At 39.7% G+C, this 22,402-nt stretch overlaps 1 long non-coding RNA gene across 1 annotated transcript; it reads right to left on the bottom strand.

Moving 5' to 3' along the window:
* Positions 1 to 304: 304 nt before the first annotated feature.
* On the bottom strand, positions 305 to 3,501 carry LOC122202077. Its single transcript, XR_006194448.1, has 4 exons — positions 3,423 to 3,501; positions 3,293 to 3,336; positions 1,510 to 1,565; positions 305 to 701 (listed from the first exon to the last, which is right to left on the bottom strand). It is a non-coding gene; the product is annotated as an uncharacterized LOC122202077 (long non-coding RNA).
* Positions 3,502 to 22,402: the final 18,901 nt, after the last annotated feature.

Consider the following 22,402-nt stretch of genomic DNA (forward strand, 5'->3'; position numbering starts at 1 on the left):
CCATGTAGTCACCGTCTTCATCATTTGTGTAGTTATTGTTGATTCCATCCAGTTGCCTAATCCTTTGTGAATACCATGTGGCATGTGAGTGGGGACTGACAGGCGTTTAAAACCTGAGAGAGTATACGATACGCTAGTGAGATTAATATGATGACTATAGGGAGAACAATAGCCACAGATTGAGAAATTCCCCAGAGCTGAGACCGTAGACACCGAGATTTAACCAGTTAAATAACTCAAATGGGTTATAGGCATAACACGATGTCTCGGCAAACACATATCCTCATGATTACTTAGGACAGGATGAATATGAGGATGTTTTATTTCAGGAGGCAGTGTTGCAGGTGAATTTTCACCTGCTTTAGGTCTCATTCTGATGTGAGCAATCAGGTAATTTAATGAGAGGCATTTCTATGGAAACAGAAGAAAAACAAAGGTTAATAGTTTAAGCAAATTATAAATTCAGTTTCTGAGTTTGGAGAGCAGCCAGTTGAGAAGATTTCTAGATGTCGGGTTCTAAGCATCTTTAGATGGAGTGAAGGCAGGCAGCGGCAATCTGACACATTCCTGGTTTGCAGTGTGAATGTCTCTGGTGAGCTCTGAGTGGCTGCATAGCAGTAGGCATGGAGATTGTCCACACATGAGCTGTTGTGCTGATTTCTTTGAAGTGTATATCAAGTTATCCAGCTTTAGTTGCATGGCTTCCAGAAAAGGGCAGTTTTAGTTGTATAGTGATTGCAAGCCAAAAGAGTGAGAGAAAATGGAAAATGTTAGTTTGGAGAGTTCTAGCCAAATGTTAGAGAAAACTTTGAAGAATTCAGGATCTAGTCCAGTTTATAGGTGGAAAACAAAATCTCAAAGACAATTAACAACACAGGAATCTGGTATCTACAAAGGTACATGACTGAAACGTAATTTTTCTCTTTATAATCATCCCCATTTCTATGAAAAGAAATAGTGATTGACCATATAGGCTGTTTTAAATCTGCTTTGGGGCGCCTGGGTGGCTTAGTTGGTTAAGTATAGGCTGTTTTAAATCTGCTTTGGGGCGCCTGGGTGGCTTAGTTGGTTAAGCGTCCGACTTCAGCTCAGGTTAAGATTTCACAGTTCATGAGTTTAAGCCTTGCATGGGGCTCTGTGCTGACAGCTCAGAGCCTGGAGCCTGCTTCAGATTCTGTGTCTCCCTCCTCTCTCTGCCCCTCCTCCGCTTGCGCTCTCTCTCTCAAAAATAAATAAACACTAAGATATTAAAAACAAGTATATCTGTTTTGCTGGGACTTTTTCATAAGGAATTTCAGATTGGACTTTCAAAACCCTCTTGAAGGTAGGAAGCCAAGCCTAGGATTTACCCAGTTGGTCCCTTTACAAGGAGAAAAGATTCTTACTGAACTTATGCAAATTAATACATTGTCATGAAAAACAAGAGTATTCAGTAAGAGTTTCCAAATTCTGCAGGGGTCAGATAGGGAGCAAAAGATAAATGTTTCAACCTTTGTTGCAAATACGTACCGTCAAATTGTTCTAAGTTATTGATTAAAATAGATGAAAAAAATAATTCTTTATATCTGGAAAACAAAACAAAGAATTAGCAATAGTTTTTTGTGTGTGTGTGTTTTTTGTTTTGTTTTGTTTGTTTTGTTTGCTTGTTTTCCCCTCCTTCAGAGTTTCTTATCCTCATGGAGCTCAGTACATATCTGTGGAAAGGTTCTCATCACAGAGAACTGGCAATTGTTTTAAATGAAGTAATAAAAATTATAATCATCTTCATCAGTTCATTCAGTGTTACACACTTAATTATTGTTTTGCTTCATCTTGGGTTAGCAGCTTTATGAATCAATCAGTTTTCCATTGAAGTTTTAAAGTTCTTACTCAGTTTAATGTTATAGTCTTAAAGTCACCAGAGACCTGCATTTTAAATTACTTGTTAGGGTCCTTTCTGTGAATCTCTTTGAGGATAAAACACTTTTGTTTGTAATTGATCAGAATGCTGTTAGAGAAGAATTGAGAGTAAAAAATAATTGTGAATGACAAAAACCTTAAAAATAGCCATGGTTAAAGATCCAAACCAAGATGCAATTGACTTAGTTATCCATTCAACCAAAGTGACAATTAAAAGACTTCAAAGGCAAGTAAAACCTTGGCTCTAATAGAGATGACTCCGTTATTTTTTGAAGTAACCAAAGACTTGAAAGAGACAATGTAGGGGCGCCTGGGTGGCTCAGTCGGTTGAGCGTCCGACTTCGGCTCAGGTCACGATCTCGCGGTCAGTGAGTTCGAGCCCCGCGTCGGGCTCTGGGCTGATGGCTCAGAGCCTGGAGCCTGCTTCCCATTCTGTGTCTCCCTTTCTCTCTCCCCCTCCCCCGTTCATGCCTTGTCTCTCTCTGTCTCAAAAATAAATAAACGTTAAAGAAAAAAAATTAAAAAAAAATAAAAAAGAAAGAGACAATGTAAAGCACAGGAAATAATTTCATAAGACACAGAATCTTTATTTCCTAGGCAGATTACATTATAGGTAAAGAAACTTTGTTTATAATTCCTTATAAAAAGCAAACCACCAATCTAAAAAACTAAAACACACATCCTTTTAACAGAGAGAAAACCAAGTTCTAACACTGCATCAGTATACTTTTGATATTAAAGTTGTCTCTTTTTAAAAAATAAATCCATTCCAACTTAGCTTCACCACGCATAAAATTCCTTTCAGAAGATTCATTTTCCATAAACCTTTTACAACTTCCTATATCCATTTAGGTTTTGTCCTTTTTCCTTTCTTAATTTCAAACAATCATTTATATCTTTCCTTACCCAACCCCCCTCCTCCCACACCATATTCTATTTTCCTTACTTAGTTTTCATACAGAGTCATTTTTTAACCCTTTTTTTTAGACCTAGTAGTTTTATTTTTACATATCAGTTATAAATTTTTACTATTGGTAATCTTTGCTTTCCAGTGAAAACTAGGAATTAGGCAATAGTGAACTATCATATTTAGTATCCTGTAGTAGATTAGCAATTTTAAATATATTTCATAATTCCTAGAAGTATTTTCTTCCTTGTAGTAAGTATTTCAGTGTGGCACAGAACATGTTTATCAATACTCAAATACCTTTTGTCTCTGTAAAAAATTAAAAAGCCCAAAGTAGATAAACTTATGCTTAGCATTTAATGTTTATTTTGTTTGGAGATGATTTAGAAATTCAATGAATATCCATGGACTTCGTGTAAACTTTTATCTTACTTACATTTATTTAAATTACTTTCTTTAAACAAGTACCAGCACCTGCTTACTCACCAGCCTGAGTCATTGGCGGGTTTCTTTGGATCTCACTTCTGATCCTGTGGAATGTCAAAAGTTCAGAAATAACAGAAGTGAAACAGATGAATCACCAAAGCAGTAATTAGTAAAAGTGTATTGTGCTCACCCAACAAGACAGTTGGCAGAATGGAAGCACTTAAACCAAAATATGAAGCGAGGCTCAGGGGTGCATTGTTATAAAGAAGCGTATGTAGCGAGAAAGCAGTGACTATTCTTCATGGTGATTGGTTAGAATATTGGAATTTCTTTAAATGATAGGGAATTGGTCAGTGGTTCCTTCATATAACCTTGGGAAGCAGTTCAAGTTTTGCTTATGATTTCTAGAAGCAAAAGCAAGAAGTGACCCGGGTCAAGTTAGTCTTAACAAAATAAGCTGACTTCAGCTTTGTTTACCCGACCAAACTGGTTTTATCTGCTCAAGGAATTTTCAAGGTTGGTCTCAGCTTGTTTTTGATTTTAACACTCCTATTTCCAATCCTTCCGATCCTATGTGTACTGTTTTATTTAAAATTTTCTTTCTCTTATAATGATTCATACAACATGGTTTAAATTCTATGAATAACTACATTTAATTAAAAATACGTCATTATTAGGGGAGTCTGAGTGGTTCAGTTGGTAAAGCTCTGCTCATGATCTCACAGTTGTGAGTTTGAGCCCTGCATTGGGCTCTGTGCTGACAGCTCGGAGCCTGGAGCCTGTTTCAGATTCTGTCTCCCTCTCTTTTAGCCCCTCGCCTGCTCACTCTGTCTGTCTCTCTCTCTCAAAAATGAATAAACATTTTAAAAAAGATTATCATTATTAGTTTTGTTAATTTTTATCTTTTTTTTAGAATAAATTCTGATCTTCATTTTATTCATTTAAAAAATTTATTTACTTATTTAAGTAATCTTTACACCCAATGTGGGGCTCGGAACTCATGACCCCAGGTCAAGGGTCATATTCTTTACTGACTGAGGCAGCCAGACGCCCCTCATTTTATTCTTTTAACCATATTTACAACAAGTATTTATGCAAAGCTATGATTATGGAATTTCATTGCTCACTACCAATATTTTATATTTTAGTTTATCTAGTTTTAAATTTATTAGTGTGATTTTTTAAATAATTTATTTATTTTTAAATTTATATCCAAGTTAGTTATCATATAATGCAACAATGATTTCAGGAGTAGATTCCTTAATGCCCATTACCCATTTAACTCATCCCGCCCCACAACCCCTCCAGCAACTCTCTACTTGTTCTCTATACTTAAGAGTTTCTTATGTTTTGTCCCCCTCCATGTTTTTATATTATTTTTGCTTCCATTCCCTTATGTTCATCTGTTTTGTATCTTAAAGTCATCATATGCGTGAAGTCATATATTTGTCTTTCTCTGACTGACTAATTTTGCTCAGCGTGATACCCTCTAGTTCTATCCACACAGTTGCAAATGGCAATATTTCATTCTTTTTGATTGCTGAGTAATACTCTCTCTCTCTCTCTCTCTCTCTCTCTCTCTCTCTCTATATATATATATATATATATACATATACATCTTCTTTATCCATTCATCTGTTGATGGACATTTGGGCTCTTTCCATACTTTGGCTATTGTCGGTAGTGCTGCTATAAACATTGGGGTGCATGTGCTCCTTCAAAACAACACACCTGTATCCCTTGGATAAATACCCAGTAGCGCAATTGCCGGGTCATAGGGTAGTTCTATTTTTAATTTTTTGAGGAACCTCCATACTGTTTTCCAGAGTATCTGCATCAGTTTGCATTCCCACCAGCAGTGCAAGGGAGATCCTCTCTCTCCACATCCTCACCAACATCTGTCATTGCCTGAGTTGTTAATGTTAGCCATTCTGACAGGTGTGAGGTGGTATCTCATTGTGGTTTTGATTTGTATTTCCCTGATGATGGGTGATGTTGAGCATTTTTTCATGTGTCGAGTGGCCATCTGGATGTCTTCTTTGGAGAAGTGTCTATTCATGTCTTTTGCCCATTTCTTCACTGGATTATTTGTTTTTTTCAGTATTGAGTTTGAGAAGTTCTTTATAGATTCTGGATACTAACCCTTTATCTGATATGTCATTTGCAAGTATCTTCTCCAATTTTGTCAGTTGCCTTTTAGTTTTGCTGATTGCTTCCTTCACTGTGCAGAAGCCTTTTATTTTGATGAGGTCCCAATAGTTCATTTTTGCTTTTGTGTCCTTTGACTCTGGAGACATGTTGAGTAAGAAGTTGCTGTGGCCAAGGTCAAAGAGGCTTTTGCCTGATTTCTTTTCCAGGATTTTAATGACTTCCTGTCTTACCTTTAGGTCTTTTATTCATTTTGAGTTTTATTTTTGTGTATGGTGTAAGAAAGTGATCCAGGTTCATTCTTCTGCATGTCACTACCCAGTTTTCCCAGCACCGTTTACTGAAGAAACTATATTTATTCCATTGGATATTCTTTTCTGTTTTGTCAAAGATTAGTTGGTCATATGTTTATGGGTCCATTTCTGGGTTCTCTATTCTGTTCCATTGATTTGAGTGTCTGTTTTTGTGCCAGTACCATACTGTCTTGATGATTACAGCTTTGTAATACAGCTTGAAGTCCAGGATTGTGATGCCTCCAGCTTTGGTTTTCTTCTTCAGGATTGCTTTGGCTATTCAGTGTCTTTTCTGGTTCCATACACATTTTAGGATTGTTTGTTCTAGCTCTGTGAAGAATGCTGCTGTTATTTTGATAGAGACCACATTGAATGTGTAGATTGCTTTGGGTAGTATTGACATTTTAACAGTATTTGTTCTTCCTATTGAGGAGCATGGAATCTTTTTCCATTTTTTTGTGTCTTCTTCAATTTCTTTCATAAGCTTTCTATAGTTTTCAGTGTATAGATTTTTCACCTCTTTGGTGAGATTTATTCCTAGGTATTTTATGGTTTTTGGTGCAATTGTAAATGGGATCGATTCCTTGATTTCTCTTTCTGTTTCTTCATTGTTGGTGTATAGGAATGCAACTGATTTCTGTGCATTGATTTTATATCCTGCAACTTTGCTGAATTCATGAATCAATTCTAGCAGTTTTTTTGTGGAAGCTTTTGGGTTTTCCATATAGAGTATCATGTCATCTTCAAAGAGTGAAAGGTTGACCTCCTCCTGACTTTTATTCCTTTGTGTTGTATGATTGCTGAGGCTAAGACTTCCAATACTATGTTGGCTAACAGTGGGGAGAGTAGATATCCCTGTCTTGTTCCTGATCTTAGGGGAAAGGCTCTCAGGTTTTCCCCATTGAGGGTGATATTACCATTGAGTCTTACAATTATGGCTTTTCTGATCTCGAGGTATGATCCTTCTATCCCTACTTTCTTGAGGGTTTTTAGCAAGAAAGGATGCTGTATTTTGTCAAATGCTTTCTCTGCATCTATTGAGAGGATCCTATGGTTCTTGTCCTTTCTTTTATTGATGTGATGTATCACTTTGATTATTTTGTGGATATTTTTTTTTAAATTTTTTTAACGTTTATTTATTTTTGAGACATAGAGACAGAGCATGAACGGGGGAGGGCCAGAGAGAGGGAGACACAGGATCTGAAGCAGGCTCCAGGCTCTGAGCTGTCAGCACAGAGCCCGACGCGGGGCTGGAACTCACAGAGCGGGAGATCATGACCTGAGCTGAAGTTGGTCGCTTAACCGACTGAGCCACCCAGGCGCCCCTATTTTGTGGATATTTAACCAGCCCTGCATCCCACGTATAAATCCCACTTGGTCATGGTGAATAATTTTTAATGTATTGTTGGATCCAGTTGGCTAGTATCTTGTTGAGGATTTTTGCGTCCGTGATCATCAGAGAAATTGGTCTGTAATTCTCCTTTTTACAGTATCATAGAAGCTTCATAGAAAGAGTTTGGGGGGCGCCTGGGTGGCGCAGTCGGTTAAGCGTCCGACTTCAGCCAGGTCACGATCTCGCGGTCCGTGAGTTCGAGCCCCGCGTCAGGCTCTGGGCTGATGGCTCGGAGCCTGGAGCCTGTTTCCGATTCTGTGTCTCCCTCTCTCTCTGCCCCTCCCCCGTTCATGCTCTGTCTCTCTCTGTCCCAAAAATAAATAAAAAACGTTGAAAAAAAAAAAATTAAAAAAAAAAAAAAAAAAAAAGAAAGAGTTTGGAAGTTTTCCTTCCATTTCTATTTTTTTGGAACAGCTTCAAGAGACTACGTATTAACTCTTTTTTAAATGTTTGGTAAAATTCCTGTGGAAAGTCATCTGGCGCTGGACTCTGTTTTTTGGGGGAGATTTTTGATTACTAATTCGATTTCTTTTGTGGTTATAGGTTGTTCAAATTTTCTATTTCTTCTGGTTTCAGTTTTGGTACTTTATATGTTTCTAGAAATTTGTCCATATCTTCCAGATTGCCCATTTTATTGGTGTATAACTGATTATAATATTCTGTTATTATTGTTTGTATTTCTCCTGTGTTGGTTGTGATCTGTCCTCTTTCCTTCTTGGTTTTATTTATTTGGGTCCTTGCCTTTTTCTTTTTGGTCAAACTGGCTAGGGGCTTATCAATTTTGTTAATTCTTTCAAAGAACCAGCTTCTGGTTTCATTGATCTGTTCTACTGTTTTTGTTTTGGTTTTGGTTTTGATAGCATTGATTTCTGCTCTAATCTTTATTATTTCCTGTCCTCTGCTGGTTTTGGGTTTTATTTGCTATTGTTTTTCAAGCTCTTTAAGGTGTGAGGTAGGTTGTGTATCTGAGACATGTCTTCCTTCTTTAGGAAGGCCTGAGTTGCTATATACTTTCCTCTTATGACCACCTTTGCTGTGTCCCAGAGATATTGGGCTGTGGTGTTAGCATTTCATTGGCTTCCACGTACCTTTTAATTTCCTTTTTAACTTCTTGGTTAGCCCATTCATTCTTTAGTAGGATGTTCTTCAGTCTCCAAGTATTTGTTACTTTCCGAGTTTTTTCTTGTGTTTGATTTTGAGTTTCATAGCGTTGTGGTCTGAAAATATACACAGTATGATCTCAATCTTTTTGTACTTGTGTCCCTATATGTGGTCTGTTCTGGACACTGTTCCATGTGCATTGGAGAAGAATGTATATTCCACTGCTTTAGGATGAAATGTTCTGAATATATCTGTTAAATCCATCTAGTCCAGTGTGCCATTCAGAGCCATTGTTTCCTTGTTGAGTTTCTGTTTAGATGATATGTCCATTGTTGTAAGTGGGGTGTTGAAGTCCCCTACTATTATTGTATTATTATCAATGAGTTTCTTTATGTTTGTGATTAATTGATTTATGTATTTGGGTTCTTCCATATTTGGAACATAAATGTGTACAATTGTTAGATCTTCTTGGTGGATAGACCCCTTATTTATGATATTATGCCCTTCTTCATCTCTTGATACAGTCTTTATTTTAAAATCTAGATTGTCTGGTATAATTATGGCTCTTCTGGCTTTCTTTTGTTGACCATTAGCATGATAGATGGTTCTCCATCCCCTTACTTTCAATCTGAAGGTGTCTTTAGATCTAAAGTGGGTCTCTTGTAAGCAGCATATAGATGGATCTTGTTTTCTTATCCATTCTGTTACTCTATGTCTTTTGATTGGAATATTTAATCCATTGACATTTAGAATGAGTACTGAAAGATATGAATTTATTGCCATTATGTTGCCTGTAGAGTCGGAGTTTCTGGTGGTTGTTCTCTGGTCCTTTCTAGTCTTTGTTGCTTTTGGTCTTTTTTTTTTTTTTTTGTCTTTTCTCTCTCAGAGAGTCCCCCTTAAAATTTCTTGCATGGATGGTTTAGTGGTCACAAACTCCTTTAATTTTTGTTTGTCTGGGAAACATTTTACCTCTCCTGCTATTTTGAATGACAGCCTTGCTGGATGAAGAATTCTTGGCTGCATATTGTTCTTATTCAGCACATTGAATATATACTGCCACTCCTTTCTGGCCTGCCAAGTTTTTGTGGATAGGTCTGCTGTGAACCTGATCTGTCTTCCCTTGTAGGTTAAGAACTATTTTTCCTTTGCTGCTTTCATAATACTTTGCTTGCCTGAGTATTTTGTGAATATGACTATGATATGCCTTGTTGATGGTCAGTTTTTGTTGAATCTACTGGGAGTCCTCTGTGCTTCCTGGGTTTTGATGTCTGTGTCTTTCCCCAGGTTAGGAAACTTTCCCGCTATGATTTGCTCACATAAACCTTCTACCCCTTTTTCTCTCTCTTCATCTTTTGGGACTCCTATGATTGTGATGTTGTTCCTTTTTAATGAGTCACTGATTTCTCTAATTCTTTAAAAAAAATTTTTTTTTTACATTTATTTATTTTTGAGAGACAGAGAGAGACAGAGTGTGAGCAGGGGAGGGGCAGAGACAGATGGAGACACAGAATCTGAAGCAGGTTCCAGGCTCCAAGCTGTCAGCACAGAGCCCGATGCGGGGCTTGAACTCACAAACTGCGAGATCATGACCTGAGCCGAAGTTGGATACTTAACCGACTGAGCCACCCAGGTGCCCCTGATTTCTCTAATTCTTAAATCATGCTCTTTTGCCTTAGTTCCCCTCTTTTTTCTGCTTTATTGTTTGCCTTAAATTTGTCCTCTATATCACTGATTCGCAAGGATTCATCCATCCTTGCCATCATGACATCCATTCGAGATTGCAGCTCAGTTATAGCATTTTTATTTCATCCTGACTAGCTTTTACTTCTAAAAAAGGGACTCTAATCTATTTTCTACCCCAGCTAGTATTCTTATTATCGTGATTCTAAATTCTGTTTCAGACATCTTGCTTGTGTCTGTGTTGATTAAGTCTCTGGCTGTCATTTCTTCTTGTTCTTCCTTCTGGGGTGAATTCCTTCGTTTTGTCATTTTGAAGGAAGAAAATGAATTAATAGGGTAAAAAAAATTAAAATTAAAAAATTAAAAAAGAACACAAAAAATCCAATAAAAGATGCTGGATCCTAGGTGTGTTTTGGTCTGATTGTTGAAAGGAGCTTGATAGATTAGAGAAAAAAGGGAAATATAAGAAATGAAAAAAAAGGCAAAAAGAAAAAAAAAAGGAAAGAACCAGAAAAGGAGAATGTTTGAAAACTTGAAAAATGAATATAATAAGACAGAATAAAATGAAATGATAGAAGGAAAATAGAATTTAAATAATTTACAAAAAAGCAAAAAATATAGTAGAAAAAATTAAAGAAAATATTTTTAATAAAAATGAAAAATAAAAATAATTTTTTTCTCTTTCTGTATTCAAGAGTTAAGAAAAAAAAGTGAATAGATGGACCAGCAAACAGACTGAAATACGATTGAAATTACATCAGTTTCTCCTGGAAGTCAAACTATGAAGCACTTTATAGTAAACTAAGTAGGCGGAGAGACTTGTGGTGTTACTGAACAGCACGGTTGGCCCAGTTGGGTGGGCTTAGTGTAATGGCTCTGTTCTCTGCTAGATGGTGCTACTTAGCTACTGGGGTGGATTTTAGTGGTGCATGTAGGGGTGTATGCACATGCTCAGGAGGGGTGAAAATGGTATCACCCAGCTTCCCAGTCTCTAGTATCAGAACTCTGTGCTCTTCCTGAGCGAGCACCCCTCCTTTGTCTCTGGCTTCTGTCCATTCCCCCTTTTACACTGTCTGTGACCAAGCTGTCAGCCTGCCAGGTGGCACCTCCCTCCTGAGTTCTGTCTCAGATGCAGCTGTGTTTCCCAACCTCTGACTTCTTAGGGACTGCAGCTTTGACCTGTTCTGACCCTTGGGAGGGTCTCACCAAGTAGTGGCTGAGTGCCTGCCCATCCCCAGGAATGTTTGTGGGACCCTGTTGCTGCTGATGCCCAGAGACTGCAGCTGGGTGCCAGCCCACCCCAGAAAAAGTTCACGCGATTGTGTAGCAGCAGTGTTTCAGGGATTATGGAAAAATCACAACACATCTGGCACCAGCCTTCCCCATTAACATCTTTGTTCTAGCACCAATGAATGTGGTTGTTCTCCAGGGTCTGCTGGGACTTTTTCCTGTAGGGTGGCTGCACAGCCTCTACCAAATGTCCTCTCAGCAAGGGAACTGCCTCTCCCCATGTGGCCCTCGGACCCCTTGGACCTCGTTTCTGCTCCTGAGGATTTGCCCTTCCCACCAGAGCAACACCAGGTTATCTAGGTACAGAGTTTCAGACTCTGTGCTCCCCCTGTTTATAGAGTCTTAAGGGAATTTAAACCCTCTCCTTTCTCCTTTTCCCTTTTTTGTTCAGTCCCTTTTGTACTCTTTCTTTTCTCTCCAGCTGCTTTCGAGGTGGGGGGATGCTTTCCACACTCTCCCCCTGTCTCCATCCTCTCTCTACAAGCAAAAACAGTACTCTAGCCTCTGTGGCTTCTCTCTCCCCCAGTTCACCTCTGCATGCCACATACCTGCCACGTTCTGTAGTTCGGGTTGTGTAGATTGTTGTGTTAATACTCAAATCAGTTTTCTAGGTGTGCAAGATGGTGCATTTCAGGGATGAGAGATGCCAAAAAACTTGAATGCTGTCCCATCATCTTGGCCCCTCCTCTAACGTGAATTTTATTTAGATGGGCTCCAGTACATCTAAAGCAAATGTTCTGCCAAGGATAGGGAAGTCATCCAGTGTGATTGAAAGGAAAAGTCTGAATCTAGTTTGATATTTTATTCTATTTTCTTGTGCCATCAGTTTTTCCCTGTCTTCATGTTCATAGGGATTTTTCTTTATTCTTGTAATTTTGAAAGTCATTGGGATATATGTATGTGTTTTTCCTTTTTAGAAAAGTTTTTATTTATTATTCACTTATTTATTTTGAGAGAGAGAGAGAGAGAGAGAGAGCAAGCTCATGGAGCAGGGGCAGAGAGAGAGAGAGAGGGAGAGAGAGAATCCCAAGCAGGCTGTAAGCACAGAGGCTGATGTGGGGCTTGATCTCATGAACTGTGGGATCATGACCTGAACTGAAATCAAGAGTCAGACACTTAACTGACTTAGCTACCCAGGTGCCTCTAGTTTTTATTTTAATTCCAGTTAGTTAATATACAGTGCTATATTAGTGTCAGGTGTATGATATAGTGATTCAACATTTCCATACATCACTCTGTGCTCATCACGACAAGTGCCCTCCTTAATCCCCATCACCTATTTACGTGTTGTTCCTTTTTATTAATTATATTTGCTTCTTTGAGAACAGCTTTAATCTGTTCTCTCTCTTAAGAGAAGTTTTCTTTTAGTATATCTGTGATGATTATTTTCAATGTCTTATGTTCCCTTTCATGTGCATTGTTCATATTTCTGTGGCTCTTCATTTCAAGAGCACCTGTAGACTTCAGCTTTTTATTTCTTTGCTCTTCTGTGCACTAAGGGAAAGATTTTCAAGCCTTTCCTCCTCTTCACTGGCTGCTCTTCAGCAACCTCTAAAACAACATTAAATTCAACTACTGCTTATTAATCCTTTTTGTATTATTTCCTTAACCAGGTCCCTGCTCTCTTTATCTTTTGGTTGATAGACTCCATGTTTTACCTAAATGAAAAACCAAAGCATGTGGTTTAAAAAATATTTTCCTAAAACATAAAAATAAATCCCTTCCTGAATTTTAGGTGCTATATTCTCTTTTCAATGTGACCCTATTTATTGCTTGCCTTTTTATTTGGAAGCCTGAAGGTCTGATGCTCCCTCTGTCTCTTCCTCTGGCAGACAGGACTTGGTTCCAAATGGTTTTTAGATGCAGGGGCAGTAGCAGTGGTGTCCAAGGGGGACAATATTGGTGTTCAGCAGGAGTGGCAATGATGTCCTTCCCAGAACATTCGAGTTAGGGTGTTGATGGAGTGGTCATTTGTCATTTCCTTCACTGTCCAGTGTACATAGTCTTGTCGGGGATGCTGAGTCAGTCTACCATAATGGAAGCTAAAGAGCCAAATATGAAGTGTCAAGTCCTGCCAGAAGCCAGGAGCTAGACACAGGACGTGGCCAATGAGATGGACTTACCTGAGATTCTTTTTTTTTTTTTTTTTTAATTTTTAATGTTTATTTATTGAGACAGAGCATGAATGGGGAAGGGTCAGAGAGAGAGGGAGACACAGAATCTGAAACAGGCTCCAGGCTCTGAGCTGTCAGCACAGAGCCCGATGCGGGGCTCGAACTCACAGACCGCGAGATCATGACCTGAGCCGAAGTTGGACGCCTAACCAACTGAGCCACCCAGGCGCCCCATGAGATTCTGAAGCTAGTGATGCTAAGACCTGGGCCAGTAGAGAATTCACTGGTTGTCTGTAGTGGTGACAGCCATGGCCATTTTCCAGGGGCAGAAGTGATGGTGCCAGGGCAGCTTTGGGTTGTTGTCACTTGGGGCTGGTGCAACACTTAGGCACGCAGCGTTTAGCTTCTGAGGCAGATGCAGTATCTTCAGACTCATCCTGTGGGAAGAGTTCACATGTCTGGTGTTACCTCTTCTCCTGGACTCTGACCATTTTCTGAGCCAGATTCTCCAGGCTTTCAGTAAATTTTGGGACTCCTCAAGATGTTGCCAACAAAGTTGTTTTCACTTCAAAAAGCCAGGCAATTTGTGTAGCATTTAAATAAGAGTCTAACTGATGCATTCTGCTCTTTAGGTCTCTGCATTTTGTGGTTTCTGCCTTTTCTCAACTCTTATCCCCTAGCCATCTGTTATGTCTAAGTTTTCTGTTTTGCTTAAGGTAATTACAATTGCTTTCCATTTAACGCAACCAAGATCCTTGACCAATACCATACATCTTCCTATAAACTCTGATGTTTCCCCAGCTTACTTAGAAGGTAAAAGTCTATCCAGCTCTGCTTTTCCTCATTAGCTTGTGGATCAATTTGCATTGACTGTTTCACATTTATTTTGTTGCCATTAGAATCATCATCCCAGACCTTAAGCAATGTGATGGCTGACAGGCACATCCCCCAACCACATTTGCTGGGGTTTAGCAATTATTCATGATGTGCAAATCTATTGACCTAAGGAGAACTGTCTTGGTTCCATTTCTTTGGTATTTACTCTCAAGAGGAAAAAATCAAAATGTAGCTTTGTTTCTAGAAAGTAAGACTGAAGATCTCATGTTTACCACTTCCCATCTCTACCTCCTAAGTATATATCATCCGCATCCTACCCACCATGCTCTCCAAAGCTCAGCCCTTGCCTATTGCTATCCTCTTTACCATGGGTAGAGACTTAACACCAAACCCATTTACACCTCTGGTTTATGTGGTTGAGAAATTGTGTCATTGAACTAAACTGTCTGGAACTCTCTGGGGGGAAAAAGCTACAGATGTGGAGAGGAAGCCTATAGATTCACATATTGTAGCCTCAGAGAGTGGCTCTTGTCCTGTCTGGTTGTACCTTCCCATCTGGTCAAGGAAAGCTTCTTTTTTTTTCAGGAAGAGATATGCATGGGGGTGAGTGGACAGGTACTTTTCTTTGCCTTCTATTGGCTAGTGGATAATGCTTTGGACATCTGGCAGGTGTTTACCTAAATTACAATCTCAATACCTATTGAAATTTTACAAATCCTTTCATATTGTGTATTTTAGGAATAGTTAATAAAAAGGTGGAATAGAGCATTAGATGTCTCTAGCTTTCTGTTGGCATAATCTGTGTTTTTGCTGAGGGAAATTGTAAGCATTTTGAAAGTCTAGTATTACTAACTCTGAAAAAGAGCTTATAACAGTGCCTTGTGGTAGAGTATGAAAGCTTTTATTATCAAGGCACTGACTTAGGTAATAATCTGGAAAAGATAAAGTTGGATTTCTACCTCACTCTTTATATCAAAATAAAATTCTGGATGTACTGAATACTAAAAAAAGGGAAAAATAAAAGAACTAGAAGGAAACATGAAATAAAACTTTATAAACTTAAAATTAAATAGGCCTTTGAAAGGACTTTATAAAATCCACAAGTCTTAAGAGACAAGATGGATATGTAGAACTATGAAAATGAAATGATTGTCCATGGTAAAAAAGTACTATAAACATGGTCAGAAGACAAATAAAAAACTGAAAAAAATATTGCAACACGTATGATAAAGTGACCCACCCTGTAACATATAAAGAGTATTTATAAATCAAGAATATAAACATTACCTCTCTAGTAGGCAAAGAACATGATAGTTCATAAAAGTGGATAAAAAATAGTCTTTGAACTTGTAGGAAAAATGCTCACCCTTACTGATAATAAAATAAGTGTAAATTTAAACCACTGATTTGTGCACCTGCATAGATTCATGAGTTATGGTAGGCTCTAATACTGAGGTCACTTGGATTCTGAAGGGCTGCGGGGGACAAGTCACATAGCTGCACACATCTTCATCTCCTCAGAAGCCCAAGCAACTTCCTAGGGATGCAAGCATCAAGGTTTGTGTGGGGTTTAGCAACCTGACACTCTCTTTTATACCTTTGTATTCATGGTGGCCTGAGGTTGTGTGCTGGTTCACAGGTCCCCCAAGCCAAGAGCGGTGCCACACTGCAGATGAGGCAGACACATATTCCACATTAACTTAATTTTGTACTTTCTGGAGAAATAGGACTCTGAGGTCCTTGTCCCAGGCATTCCTGGATCAGCCCAGTCTGAGGTTAACCCTTTATCTCCCACATCAATTCTTAAAGAGCAAAAGCACCATGACTCATTTTGATGGGCGAGAGTGTCATGTAACTGTCACTCTCATGAATTGTTGGTAGACTTGGGAGGACAGTTTGAGCATACCTACCAAAATTGTAAACACACATTCCCTTTAATTTAGCAGTTTCAATTATAGGGATTTGTCCTATATGTCTGCTCAAAGAAAGAACACTTATTACATCCCTGATTATATTAGCAAAATAATAGAAACAACCTAAAAGTTCATCCATAGAGGTCTAATAAAATAAAATATGGTAACTCAGTCCAAGGAAATACCACACGGCCATTTCAAAAAGAGAGGCTGACACATATGCGCATATATGGAACAATCTTAGAGGTATCTGAAGTAGGAAAAGCAAGGCAAGGATCAGTGTGCATAGATGTCAAAAGGGAATGCATATAGCTGTACTGCTTCTTTTTTTTAAGTTGTCTTGTCTTTTTTATTTTAGCCAAGGTGACAGTTATAAGGTGATATCTCATTGTAGTTTCGATTTGCATTTCCCTGATGATGAGTGATGCTGAGCATCTTCTTATGTGTCTTTGGTCATTTGTATGTCTTTTTTTGAAAAATGTATCTTTAGATCCACTGCCCATTTTCTAATTGGATTGCTTGTCATTTTGGAATTGAGTTGTTTAAGTTCTTTATATACTCTGGATATCTTAACCTTTTATCGGATATTTCATTTGCAAATATCTTCTTCCGTTCAGTAGGTTTCTTTTTCATTTTGTCAATGGTGTCCTTCTCTGTGAAGAAGCTCTTTATTTTGATGTAGTTCCAAAAGTTTATTTTTGCTTTTGTTTCCCTTGCCTGAGGAGATGTATCTAGAAAAATGTTTCTATGGCCAATGTCAAAGAAATTACTGCCTATGTTTCCTTCTGTGAATTTTATAGTTTCAGGTCTCACATTTAGGTCTTCAATCCATTTTGAGTTTGTGTGTGTGTGTGTGTGTGTGTGTGTGTAGTGTAAGAAAGTGGTCTAGTTTCATTCTTTTATATGCTCATGCACTGTTGGGAGTGCAAATTGGTACAGACACTGTGGAAAACAGTGTAGAGGTTCCTGAAAAAATTGAAAATAAAAATACTTAGGATCCACTACTGGGCATTTACCCAAAGTAAACCGATTTTAAAAGATTTGTGCACCCCTATACTTATTGCAGAATTATTTACAATAGCCAAATTGTGGGAGCAGACCAAGTGTCTATCAATAGATGAATGGATAAAGATGTGATATATATACAATAAAATATTATTCAACACAAAAAGAATGAGATCTTGTCATTTACAACAACATGGATGGACCCAGAGAGTATAATACTAAGTAAATAAGTCAAAGAAAGACAAATACCACATGATTTTATTCATATGTGGAATGTAAGAAACAAAACAAATGACCAAACAAAGGAGAAAGAGACAAACAGAACAACAGACATTTAAATACAGAGAAGAAATTGGTGATTGCCAGAGGGGAGGTGGGGGAGATGGATGAAACCGATAAAGGGAATTAAGAGGTATACACGTACAAAATAATTAAGTCGTAGAGATGAAAAGTACAGCATCGGAAACATTATCAAGAAGATTGTGGTAACATTGGTGACAGATGGTGACTACACTTATCATGATGAGCACTGAGTAATAGATAGAATTGTTGAATCATTATGTTGTCCACCTGAAGCTAATATAACACTGTCCACCCATTACATTTCAATAAAAATAAAGTTATTGTTTTTTCTTCATTGTATTATCTTCCTTGTTGTATAGTTGACACACAATGTTACATTAGTTTCGGGTGCCCAGTATAGTGATTCTATAACATTATATGTTATGCTGTGCTCATCACAAGTGTAGCTACCATCTGTCACCGTACAACACTATCACAGTACCGTTGACTATATTCCCTCTGCTGGACCTTTTGTTCTTGTGACTTATTCATTCTCCAACTGGAAGCCTGTACCTTCCCCCCTCCTCTTCCCCCACGTCCTTCCCCCTCCCCTCTGGCAACCACCCCTATACCTATATTGGGCATACACTACCTCTGGAAATATTGGCAAGGGACTGGTAACTGCTTTTAATGGGAGGGTGTGCGAGACAAAGAGATTCACATTTTACTTCGTACTCTTCTATACTTTATGAACTTTTAAGAAGTCGTGTGCACGTGTTAACTATTCAAAAAATAAAAACATAATAAATATGTACATCAAGAAAAGATTTATTAGCTTAAGGTTATTGTGGCTGATGGGAAAAAAGCACATTTTTCTTTGAATGAAATAAAATATTTAACTTATTTTAAAAAATAGAAGTAGGAGACATAAAACTGCTGTCAAAAAGTAGAATAATTTCACTTCCATCAAATTGAATTATCATGACAACATTGGAGACCAGAATTATAGGATGAAAATACTATTGGTTGATGCTTTTAGTGGACTTGAAGCTGAGTAAATAATCATTTTTTAAGTTCCTTTCTTCACATTTCCTACTTAACCCATTGCTGTCTAGTTAGGAGTTTCTGAATTGCCAAATCAGATCACCACTTTCCAATATTTATCTCGTTTGATCCCTTGGTCCCCCTTTTTGGGGGGATATCACTATGATTTTTTTCCTTAAAATAATCTTTTTCCTTGGCTTTCATGACATCATTTCAGAATCTCGTACTTCTTCATCTTCAACCTGACTGATTTCCACTGCAGAAATATCTCTAGAATATTCCCTCTTCCCTTTAACCTAGTGCAGTTGCCTTAAGCTGTGTCTCAGCCATGTTCTGCCATTATTGAAAACCTCTTGGTTACCCGTGGAAAAATCCAGCTGGAGCTTGGTTAATCAAAGATGAGACTTTACTGGAAGAATTCTGTGGCATCTCCTGAATGACCAAATCTCAGAGCAGGTCATGGTAGCAGTGACCTCAGGAATCACCAGAGCCAGGACCTGAATGTGGTTGGGGCACCTCCCTCCACCTCTTATTAGAGCTCTTTCCTGGGGATGACTCCTTGCTTCCATTTTTATCTTATAGCTTCAGCTATAACAGTCTTTCTTTCCCAAGACCAAATATCCCAGGAAGTTCAATGGCTCAGCCTGGCCTAGGAGGGAAGAATCTGGAAAGACCATGCAGTCTCTTCCAAAACTGCCTGATAGAGCTGGGGAAGTGTAATTCTTAGTGTGATTGGCTATTAATAACCAAATGCTCCAGATATCCAGACCCCTCAGCATGAACCTCCCAAACTGCTTTTCAGCACATTCCTTCTCCCTTCTGCTTCCATGCAGTCTAAGTAACACTCCTCTCCCCAAAATGCACAAATGCAAAGGTGTTTACCATTTTCCCTGAAATTTCATTGCTCCTTGTGTGTATCATTTTTAGTATTTAACCACAGTGTCTTCTAAAATATTAGTTTATAAGTCTTCCTGTACCAGCAGACCACCAACCCTTTCTGGCATCTCTCTGTCTCCTGTGCACCACACTGTCATCGTTTAATAGAGATCTGCTGAATGAAGGAGGATGGAGGGAAAAGAGGACCCCTCACCCCCCAGAGCATTATCCTCAGGTCTGCTCTCCCTTCTCTCTTTCCCTTGGCTGTCTGGGTGAACTCGCTTGGTGCGCTGGGGGCTGGAAGCAGAGCTGGGGACTTGCTGTCCCTCTGCAGGGCTGCTATCACAAGGACCCCGGTCTCTGTTATTCCCGAGTGCTAAGAACAACATGCACTCCCAGCAGAGGGGGCCCAGTGGCAGAGCAGATGGGTGTGGAGATGCTGAACAGAAACCCAGCTCTCCTGGGAAGAGCTGAGCGAATCTGAAGCCCTCAGAACTTCTCTAGTGTTTCCTCTGCTGGGATCTGATTTCCAATAAAGTTACACCCGGTTCCCAGGAATTAGGCTTTTGAGAGAAGAATTTCCCTCTCATCCTTCACAGGGAAGATTTGATGCTAAATGTGCAGCCAGCTTAGCTATGGCTGTTGTAAAGAGGCTCTCCTTCAGTTGTTGTCATCACAGCTCATTCTGGAGGTGGTTCACTTGCTCCAGGATGTTCTCTGTTGTCTTGTTGGGGCCAGGTGACATTTAGGTATTTATTAGATCCTTGTTCAGGTGTGCCCCCTATTTTTGCTTAAAACATTTTTTTAAAGTTCATTTAATTTGACAGTGAGAGAGAGAGTGTGCGTGAGCACGTGAGTTGGGGAGAGGAAGAGAGAGAGGTACAGAGGATCCAGAGTGGTCTCTGAGCTGTCAGCCCAGAGCCTGATGTGGGGCTCAAACTCACAAACCACGAGAATCATGACCTGAGCTGAAGTCGGACGCTTAACCAATTGAGCCACCCAGGTGCCCCCTTATTTTTAAATAAGCACACTTTTAAGGCTAAAAGCGATTGTGAAAATAAGACCCTGTGGCACCCACTGAGTTCTTGTCCAAAGCAGAAGAGACCCTGGGGGAGAGCTGAGGAACAGGGTGACTTTCACCTCCCAAAGTGTCTTATGACTCCAGAGAGGGCTGGGTCCAAAAGGAAGTTTAGGATCAAGCTGTTAGACCATGGTCCATTCATGGAAGCCCCAGTAATTGGGAGATCTGGAGGTAACTGATCAATCAGAAGTCCTGTGGGCAGAAAAGTCATACCTATGTGGGGTTTCAAAGCCCCTCTGGCCCCTGATCAGGCTCCTTGCTCTCCTGGTCATCTGAATTCAATGTGCCCATCTTTTTCTGAATGAATGCCAAGGACAGGGATCTGAAAGCTCACTCGGGCTCAGGTTGTGAGCTGAAGCCCCCCAAATCTTGGTCAGAGACCATGCCCCAGGGACCGGTATTCAGGATACTTTCAGCTCATCATTTACCTAACTGATGGGGTCTTTCTGGCTGTCCCCCTACCCTCTTCCCAGTACTGCCCATCGCAGTGAGTGATACCCTGTTGCCCAAGCCAGACACCCAAGAGACAGCCTCCTCATCCCCTTTTCTAGGTAGATCGTATTCTTCATGAAGTTAATTCACTTTGACCCAAAAATGTCTCTGGAATCCATTTCTTTGAGGCCTCAGCTCAAATCCTACTCATTTCTCATCCCCAGCTAGTGCAATAAAAGCCTTTCCTACTCCCCCACCCCTACACTGCCACCCCTAGCACTCTACCCTCTTACTGTCCCTAGAGGTGATCACTGAACTATATATCTGGCACATCGCTCCCCTCCTGGGAACACTTTTGCTGCCTCTCTACCAGAATGTTGGGAGTTTGAGGTGGCTATGCTTATCTCTCTTTCTTTCTTTCTTTCTTTCTTTCTTTCTTTCTTTCTTTCTTTCCTTCTTTCTTTCAATTCTCTGAGTGTCTATATATTTCTCTGGGCTCTGTGGGCCCAAGTGTGATGTGCCCAGGACTGTCTGGGTCCTGGTATGCCTGGGTCTAGAACTGAACATCTGTGTGTTTGAGGTTGCATAGGTCCAAATGAATGAATGCTGGTTTGTTTCTGTGCATATCTGAGTGTCTCTGTGAACAAGTGCTTGAGGATTTGTATGTACTGAGTGCGTGCTCACCTGGGCATTTATGTTTGAATTTCTGGGTGTGCATAGTGTGTTTGTGTGTCCTTGTGCAATCCTGCATATTCTCTATCCTTTGTTGTTTCTCTGAGCCTGTCTCTTTGGGAGGGTGAGTGATTGCTGTCGATGGGGAATGTTCCAACAAGGCAGTGTGAAAGAAATCATTTCACACTCCCCATAGCGTAGACCATGTGCTTCATTCTTGGCGACTGAGTGGTTGCTGAGTTACTGAAAGTCAGCTCCTTTCCACTCCTGCTATGAAGCGTCGACTGGTTGCTAGCTGTTTTTAATGCCAGCTTCCCTCCCTTTCTACAATTTCTCTGAGTTTGGGAGTGCAGAGCTGGGCAGGCCCTCATCTGTTTCTGAGATTTACGAATCAGGGAAAATGCAGGGCAGACATGCAGGGAAGGCTGAATATGCCAGGCTCCTGAAGGAGAACCCAGGCACCAAACAGGATTTGGGGCTGAGAGGGACTTCTCATTGCTGTGGTTCTTCCTGCTGTAGGGCCATTTGTAACAGGGAAGACAAAAGTGAAGTCTTTACAGGAAAGTGTTTATTTGAAAAGAGCTCGTTGAGAGGAAGTGAGGAGTGAACAAGTTCAAGGGAAGTAAGTCTGGCAGGCGAGGAGTCCAATGGAGTTACAAGCATCAGGGCAAACAGGGCAGAACCTGCATCTCAGGCCCATATTTTTCCTTCAGGGCTTCCTTGTCCTGGGTTCATCGTTAGATGAGACAAATACTGCTTGTTCTGTATTCCTCTTCTCATTCCTTAACCTATCATCTTGTCAACCTCTGCCTGCTTTGAGGCCACTCTAACAACCAAACCTTGTCACTGTCATGCTTGTGATGATGCCAGGTAAGCTCTAAACAAAGAAGGTCTTTGAGATGTCGGACAATATGGCTGCCATCCCAGCTTTCCCCACTTGGTCATTGTGTGAATGAGAATAGAGCCCTAGTGAGACAGTGCCTTGGTCTTGATTGTAGATCAGCCACAG

Source organism: Panthera leo, chromosome D2, assembly GCF_018350215.1.
Source record: "Panthera leo isolate Ple1 chromosome D2, P.leo_Ple1_pat1.1, whole genome shotgun sequence".
NCBI classification, from domain to species: domain Eukaryota; kingdom Metazoa; phylum Chordata; class Mammalia; order Carnivora; family Felidae; genus Panthera; species Panthera leo.